At 39.0% G+C, this 8709-nt stretch overlaps 1 pseudogene; it reads left to right on the top strand.

Moving 5' to 3' along the window:
• The first annotated feature begins 5537 nt into the window (after positions 1–5537).
• LOC132272225 (small nucleolar RNA R71) lies at positions 5538–5636 on the top strand (annotated as a pseudogene).
• Positions 5637–8709: the final 3073 nt, after the last annotated feature.

The following is an 8709-nucleotide window of genomic DNA, read 5'->3' as shown; positions in this document are numbered from 1 at the left end:
AATGAAGTATAGATCACAGAGGTGTAGTATAAAAAGATAGAAGAACTGTAAATCTCAAGTGGAAGAGGCAAGTCGGGCAGGGCGAGCTCCGCGGATATCCCAAGATAAATCTCGGAACATAGTCGTGATATCCATGCGGAGTGCAGCAAAATCAGCTCGATGGGCCACAACATTGGTTCGAATGGCAGAAGTATCAGCTCTGGTAGTAACCACTGCATCCTCAAGAGCCTGAAGACGCTCTCCAAAGCCGGGGGTCTGACTAAGAGCCTAAGGTATGGATGAGTCAGAAGAAAGCTCCTGAGTCTGCTCCTCCTCGTTTACTGGCGACCCAGCTGGAGAGTACTGCTCTGCGTCATCTACAGGTCGCTCTAAATCAATGTCCATACGCTCGACAGCAGGATCAACTGGTGCGTCATCCGTTGCGGGATCTACTGTTGCTGCCTCAGCTGTTAGCTCTGCCTCCTCAGCCTCGAGCTCCTCTGCAGCCAATACTGCGTGATCCTGCAATCTAGTGATAATAACATTATAGCTCTTGTCCCAGTCCTTCTTCAAGAAGTGACAGGAACCTCTCTCAGGGTGCTCCCGAGGATGAAAAGGGTAGCGCTTGTCAATCAGAATCTGGGTGATAAGGTGGCTGAATGGGAGAGACTTAGCCCTTCTGGGCTTCTCCTTGCTGATATACTCATCAAATAGCTTCCTCATCACGCTCTAGATGAGCGCGGGGATAGATACCTAGTAGCTTGTGTAGAATGCATAGAGGGCTGCCAAATAGTTTCCTCGCCACTAAATCTTGTACCCGGCCATATATATACTCCAAAAAAGAACGGAATCGAAGAACCATAGGTCATCTAGAAGGAATGTGCGGGTGGCTAAAGTCTCGCCATCGGCATGGTGACCTGTAAGAAATACTGCCATATCGGCATAAGAAGGCCTGTATAGTCTTGGATATAGCTCCTGTAGCTCCGGAGGGCATCGGTGTGGACAATGGCATGATCTGGCTAGTGTGTCCATAGTAATCATAATCTGATGGCCATCTATAGTAGTGACCAGCTCTGCCGTGGTACGCGGGGACGGTCGGAGGTTCTGAAAGAACATCCGTACCGGCCGCGGGTAGACTGGCTCAGTAACTGGGGCAAGAATAGCTGCAAGGCCCTTCTGAATAATGTCGTTGTAAGCTGATCGGGTCAGCACAGATCTGGAGAAGAAATATGTGTTGAACACTGACTCATGGTCCACTGTCATATGCGCATATCTAGGCGCGGGCCTATCACGCTCTCGAGCTGGCTGATGTGGTGGAGATGGTAATGGGGAGTGCTCAGCTCCAACATATGATGGAGATGGTGATGGTGTAAATGCAGCCTAAGCCTGAGAAGGAAATGGAATATGATCATCCTCAGCCTCATGAGTAGGTGACTGAGGTGGAGTAGGCTGTAATGGCTCCTCTTATGCATGGTCATGGTCATGAGAAGGATCGGCCTCAGCATCAAAAGTGTGCCTGCCCCGGCGGTGATAGTGACCGCGGGCTACAGTCTTATGCTTAGTTATGGCCTGAAAAATAATTTAAAAACTTGCAAAGGGAGTCAGTGCCAGAATTAAGAAGTGAAAGCACAAAATAGAAACATGCATATCAAATAAGATAGACAAAATATATAGATGACATGAATCTATGCAAGTGACAAGATATGAAACATGCTAAACAATGTAAGTATGAAATGCATCCAATGTGGAATGTCACAGGCATTGGGCATATATGAGATAGCATGAACATAATGCATGATGAATGAAGTGTGTGTATGAGATCTATGAAGTTCGATCGATCATAAAAAGGTTTGAGATCGATCTCAAAACTTTAATCGATCTAACGTATGAGTTCGATCGATCTTTCAAGATCGATCTGAGATTGAAGTTCGATCGATCGAACTGTGCGAAGGTGAAAACTCAAAGGTCACAAATCTGTGACTTTAGAAGCTCAGGGGCCACACGAACAAGGTCGTGGGCCCATCAACACAACAATCTAATCACTCACTTAGCATGGCCCATACTCCCATAATCAATTTAAAAATCAAAAATATAAAAACATATATATACACATATATACAAACATGCTTCAAACTCATCAATGGTGGATTTCGTCATCATTCATCCTAGATCTAACATGTAGGCAACATATATTGGACAAGTCAAAGCTTGAAATGATAAAGTGGGGTTCGAATCTCACCTCTAGTTGCGAGAGAAGATGAGATAAAGATGGTGATGTGAATCCGAGAGGAGAGAGAGAAAATCAAAGGTTGGAACTCGCTGGAGGTTCGCCGGAGAAGACAATGATGATGGGGCACAGTGGTGATGGGAAAGATGAGGGACAAGGGCTTGGAGGGTTGGATCGATCTAAATGATCGTTCTTGAGACCCTCTAGGTCTATTTAAAAAAACATTTCCCTACTAGTTCGATCGATCGAACTGAGAATTCAGATTGATCGAACTTTGATGAACTCTCCTTAAAGTATTTTTGGGATTTTTGAAATTTTTGAAAAATTAAAAATAAAAATTAAATTAAAAATTAAAAATAAAATTAAAATTAAAAAAAATAGAAAATATTTTTGAATTTTTGAAAAATAAAATAAAATAAAATTTTTTTTGGATTTTTGAAAATTAAAAAGTCAAATAAAGTCAAACAAGGGTCAAAATAGAGAAGTGAAGAACTGAGATCAATCTGAACAAAATGTTCGATCGATCAAACAGAAAGCAAAAATATACAGGTTTTTGGTTAAAAAATTTGGCTAAGTGTTGGAACTTGAAGATCTATCGAATGATAAAGTTAGATCGATCAAAGAACTTCAGATCGATCTTGAAATATTTTTGATCGATGAGACAGAGAGCTAAAATATGCAAGTTGATGCAGGCTCAAAATTTTCTAAGTGTTGGAGCACGATATCGATCAAACTTTGAAGTTGGATCGATCTAAGGTCTTCTGATCGATCTGAGAATTAGTTCGAACGATGGAACAGAGAGGTGATTTGGATGCAGGTGGATGCAGGTCAAAATTTTTTCTAAGTATTGGATGCAGGTGGAAGTTCGATCGATCGAACTCTCATTTGAGATCGATCGAACTTATGCAAAATGCTCAATCACAACATAAAAATTCATGCAATCCTAATTACAGTTCCTAGCAATGCATATGAACCAAAAACAAGTATGTAGATTTTGCAAGAAATGAAATTTAAGATAGAAATGAAGGAGGAATAGGGTTTTGACACCCTACGAAATGGTTTTGCTAGTCTTTAACGTCTCTACCAAGATGTTGGGCTCTTTTAGCCGGGATCAAAGATCTTGTAATGCATCCCCTCCTTGTTGGTGGTAGATGCTTTGAACTCCACCCAATAAATGTTTCTTTGAAGAACTTGTTGGATTAAGCTCAAAAGAAAATTTTGTTCCCTTGTCAATGCAAGAACAATCTTTGGGCTTCCATGCCCTTTCAAAGCAAGAATTTGAAACAACATTTTTAGAATGCAAGATTGAAGACGATTCTTTTGAAGTTTTGGTCTTACACAAAAGCTCACTTCCTTGACATTGAAAATCATGATATTTATCTACAACATTAACCTCTCCTTCATATTTGTCAAATGAATTGGGTGTGGGATTGAAAATATTTAACTTCACCATCATGTGGCCAAATGAGATCTTCATTATCCCCGTCCTACAATTGATGTTGGGATTAGCGGTTGCCAAGAAAGGACTGCCAAGGATAATGGGAATTTGGCTTTTAGGATTGGGGAACAGTTTCGTGTCAATGACAACGAAATCAACGGGAAAGAAGAATTTGTCAATTTTAATCAATACATCCTCAATTACACCTCTAGGCTTCTTAATGGATCGGTCGGCAAGTTGTAAAACTACCGACGTCGGTTTCAATTCACCTAGGCCCAATTTGACATAAACCGAGTATGAAAGAAGGTTAACACTTGCTCCTAGGTCAAGAAGCGCCCGATTAATGATATGATCATCAATGATGCATGATGTAGTAGGTGAACCGGGGTCCTTAAACTTTGGTAAAGTGTTATGTTGCAAAATTGAGCTTACTTGCTCGGTCAAAACCACTTTTCTTAGTGTTTGGCTCTTGTTTTTCCGCTTTTGGGTGCACAAGTCTTTTAAGAATTTGGCATAAGCCAGAATTTGCTTGATTGCATCCAAAAGTGGAAGATTGACTTTCACTTGCCTAAACATTTCCATAATTTCATTAGTTTTTTCCTTTTGCTTATCTTTTGAAATGGATCCTTTTAACGCATCCGAAAATGGAACTTTTTGCTCAAAACTCTTTTCAAATTTTTTTTTGAAGTCTCTTCAACACAAGAAGTTTTCAAATCATTTTGTTTCAAATCATTTTTCAATAAAACCTTTTCAGATTCATTTTTTTGCAAATCTTTCTTTAAATCATTTTCAAAATCATTTTTCAAATCACATTTTGAAGTTTTCTCATTCGCAAGATCATGTATATGCAATGAAGGAGGAATGGGATGTGAAACGGGACGGGTGACAACTTGAGGTTACACCGGTTCACTCTCTTCATTAGAGAGTTCAACTTGATTGTCCACAATCCTACCACTCCGCAAGGTAGTCACCGCATTAACATGCTCAATGGTGTGGCCTTCCGATGAGGAATGGGTTTTCACAACACATTGTTGCTTAGGTGGGGCATTCATAGGCATCTTTTCCTTCTCTCTAGCATTAAGAGTGCTAGCTAGTTGCCCTACTTGGGTTTCTAGTTTTGTTATAGATTGAGAGTGGGAATGAAGCAATTGAGTGTTAGCCTCAAGAGTGCCCAAAGCATTCAAAATTTTTTCTTTAAAGGCGGGACTTCTAGCATTTCCTTGGGAATAAGAGTGGTTTGGAAAATGAGAGTTAGCAAATTGATTCCCTTATGATTGATAAGGTCTATAACCTTGGGATCCTTGGTTTTGAAGTGGAGGTGGAATGTACTTCCCTTGAAAACCGCCTTGGGAAGGGTTTGAGCCCTCTCCTTGGTTTTTCCAAGAGAAATTCGGATGATTTCTCCAACTTGGATTATAATGAGTACCATAAGGATTGTTCCCTTGGTTCACAAAAGCTGCATTGACTTGTTCATTAGGTTCATTTTACACTTGTTCGTGAGGACAATGAGAAGTAGAATGAACAACACTAAAACAAGTCATAAATGTTTCATTTAATGCACGATGAGAATGGTAAAGGAAGGAAGATACTTGGTTTGCCGAGTTTTCGTTAATCAAGAATTGATCAAACCTTTGAGATAAGGACTTCATTTCGGCGGCTATTTCATTTGAATGGTCGACTTGATGTAAGCCAACACTCTTCATACCTTGTGAATTTATATCATTCTTGGATGATAATGTTCTATGCAAAGAATTTTCACTCATGCTCTCATAAAGACGCCACACGTCATCCTCATGCCTATCAACGTATGAGCCACCCATGGAAGCATCAACCAAGCATTTATAATTGTTCGATAAGCTCTCAAAGAAATATTGAACTAATTTTCATTTGGGCATGTCATGATGTGGACACTTCCTAAACAATTCATTAAAGCGTTCCCATGCCTTATGAAACGTTTCTCCATCCCCATGTGAAAATTCTCGAATTGAGGTTCTCATAGCATTCATCTTAGAAACTGGATAGTACTTCTTCAAGAACTCTTGTTGCATTTTTGCCTAAGAAGTGATTGAAAAAGGCCTAAGATTGTTAAACCAATACTTTGCCTTGTCTTTTAAGGTGAATGAAAAAAGTTTGAGTCTTAAGACCTCTTCCGGCATGTCCGTATATTTCACGGTGGAACATACTTCTAGAAACTCATCCAAATGATTGTAAGGTTCTTCACTTGGAAGTCCATGATAGTTAGGAAGCATTTGAATGGTTTATGGCTTAATTTCATAGTGATGTGCTCTAAATGGTGGCAATTGAATGCATATGGGTGCATTATATTCATTAGGCACATAGTGATCTCTTAAAGCAAGTGGAGGATTAGCAATTTGAGGCGCAACATGGGCACCTTGATTTTGATTTCCTTGAATGATGGGAGGTTGTGAAGCATACATTGGCCTTGGCATTCCAAATGGAACTTGGCCTTGTTGTTGTTGTGGTTGGTGAATGAATAGCCTAGGCATGCCTAATGGTACTTGAATGTTCTCATGATGCACATTTGGAAGGAGGATACCTTGTTGGTCTATGTGACCAAGGTCCTCCACATGGTCTTCATTATGGTCTTCCATTGATGCAATGGATTGGGTAGAACTAGAACTTCCTCTTCCCCTAGGATTTCTAACTACGGATTCAAGATGCAAATCAAGAGGGACAAGAGTTGGTCTTAGTGATCTACGACCATGCATGCACAATGTAAAAACACATAAACACAATGAATGAACAAGCACTTCGACTTCACAACAATTCAATGAAACTTTCTCCACAAACACTTAACCCATACTCATATGCTTTAACATTAATGATGTAAAGAACAAATAAGAATGCCTTCACGCGGGCTCACGATTTATCTAAGAAATAAAAAACAAGCCTCCACACGGGCCGATGATTTAACTAAGGGATTGAGTAAAGAAAGTCTCACAAAGGTCCTTTAGCACTTCACTCCAAAGTTAAAGCTTAGCTTAGCAATTTTTTTTTAAATTTTTAGCACTTTTCCTTGCTTGCTTAGCTCCTTTGCTTGATTGCTTCTTTGCTTGCCTCCTAGCTCAATGCTCCTTGTCAAAGATAACAAACACAATAAGTAATCAAAAGAAAAATAAAAACAAAGTAAAGACACGATCAAAAGAGTACTAATTCCTAATTGATTCCACAAATACGACGTTGCCTAATCCTCGGCAACGGCGCTAAAAACTGACAGGTGTGTCGCCGCACCATAAGTTTAAAGAGTGTGCATTAAGGCGAGGGCCAAGTTTTACATTTATAGAAGCCACTACTACCTTCACTAAGAATATAGTTAGGGTGAGTAGGGATTGTCCCAAGGGATTGGAGTCGAATTTGGTTGTGGAATCGCTATTAGGGTTAGTAGGTCGAGTGATCAAACAAATGGTTGGTTGATTGATTAAACTAGAGAGTAAATTAAACTAAATAATCGAATGCAACAAAGAGTAAGTAAGAGAAAGAAAGAATCTTAGGGTTTAGAGGTTATCACCAAGCAACGCTTTTCTACACCCTTAACAAGTGACTAATGAAAGAAATGTATGTTGCAATATTGATGTGTGTGTGCGTTTGGTTGATTCAAGTAGCAAGGGTGACCAATTAAGTATATATTGTCTAATCAACATGTGAAAAACACAATATATCTAGCAATTAAGTATATATTGTCTAAATAGAATGTTAAAAGCACAATATATCTAGCAAGTCATTAATCCTTTCATTAAGCTCATAAGCCAAACACACCACAAGGTTAGAGACAAATGCTTCTTGCATTCAAAAGTATGGAACATCAAACAACAAACATGAATTGTCCTCCCATCTAACAACTATGCTACCCCTACGCTACAAATAAGCTAAAGGCATGAAATTAAACTAATTAAGCTAAGGGAGAGGCACAATCCATCAAGAAATGAGCATTGACCATATAGAAAATCACAAGAGCATTCTTTTAAGCATAATGTTTTGACAATCTCTAGATCTATAGCATCAATACACATAGACATGCATCAATAACTCAAGAAATAGGGACAAACACATGAACATCTATTCTAGCATACATAGACATATGGATAGAATGAAATGATCAATTGGAAGCATTAAACCACATAAATCATTAAATAAACAAGATATATATATATATATATATATATATATATATATATATATATATATATATATAAGTGTCAAAACATGTATTACAACACTAATCCTTCAATAATACACAAAATCAAGATGTAGAAAGCATGCTTGGGGCTAACTCTAGCCCCAAGAGGATGTCTAGCCACTCATGGTAGTGCGTCTCCAACCCTCAAAGGCTAACTCCATGGTAGAGATTTGCTCCTTGGTTGATGAAGAGTTTCCAATGGTGTCTCTAGCCTCCTCCTCCTCTAAGCTTGCTCTCCAAGAGATGATATGATATGATATGTTATGAGATTAGGTCCTCCTTGTAAAAAGCAATCCTTATCCTTATATAGGTAGGTCAAATAACACCCAAAATGAGCTGGGGTCGTGCACATAATATTCCCTAATGATTGGATAAAGGACAACTTTCAATGAGCTGGAAATTTAACTTTTTTGCACTGGAGGAAGTTCGATCGATCGAACCTTAGACTTGGATCGATCGAACTTGGTTGAGATCCATCTAACTTAGGCTAGATCGATCTTCATTGGTGGCGCTTTTTAGATAAAGACAAATCTGAGATATTTTAAAGATATTTTTGGGAAAAGGACAAAAGTGGTTGGTAGGGTGGTACAACTAGATAAGATCAATCATTTGGATAAGGACAAAGCAGTTCGATCAATCGAAGAATGATGTTGGATCGATCAAACTTTTGGGATCTCTGAAAATATCATCATGGCTCTGATCCATCTTGAAGTGCTGAGATCGATCATGTTAGATCGATCGAACTTTGATCTGAGATCGATCGAAGATGTTGATTTCCACATTTTTCTTTCTTTTGCTTCCACTTGGCTCCTTTCTTTGATTTATCGCAGAATTGCTTCATTTCTGCTCTTATTTGGCTGGGTTAGC

The sequence above is a fragment of the Cornus florida genome, unplaced genomic scaffold (assembly GCF_030987335.1).
Source record: "Cornus florida cultivar Cherokee Brave unplaced genomic scaffold, ASM3098733v1 CherokeeBrave_3.0.0_Hap2_Chr08, whole genome shotgun sequence".
Lineage (NCBI taxonomy): Eukaryota > Viridiplantae > Streptophyta > Magnoliopsida > Cornales > Cornaceae > Cornus > Cornus florida.
The sequence above is the reverse complement of the archived record's forward strand: the minus strand, read 5'-3'. Positions and strand labels throughout refer to the sequence as shown.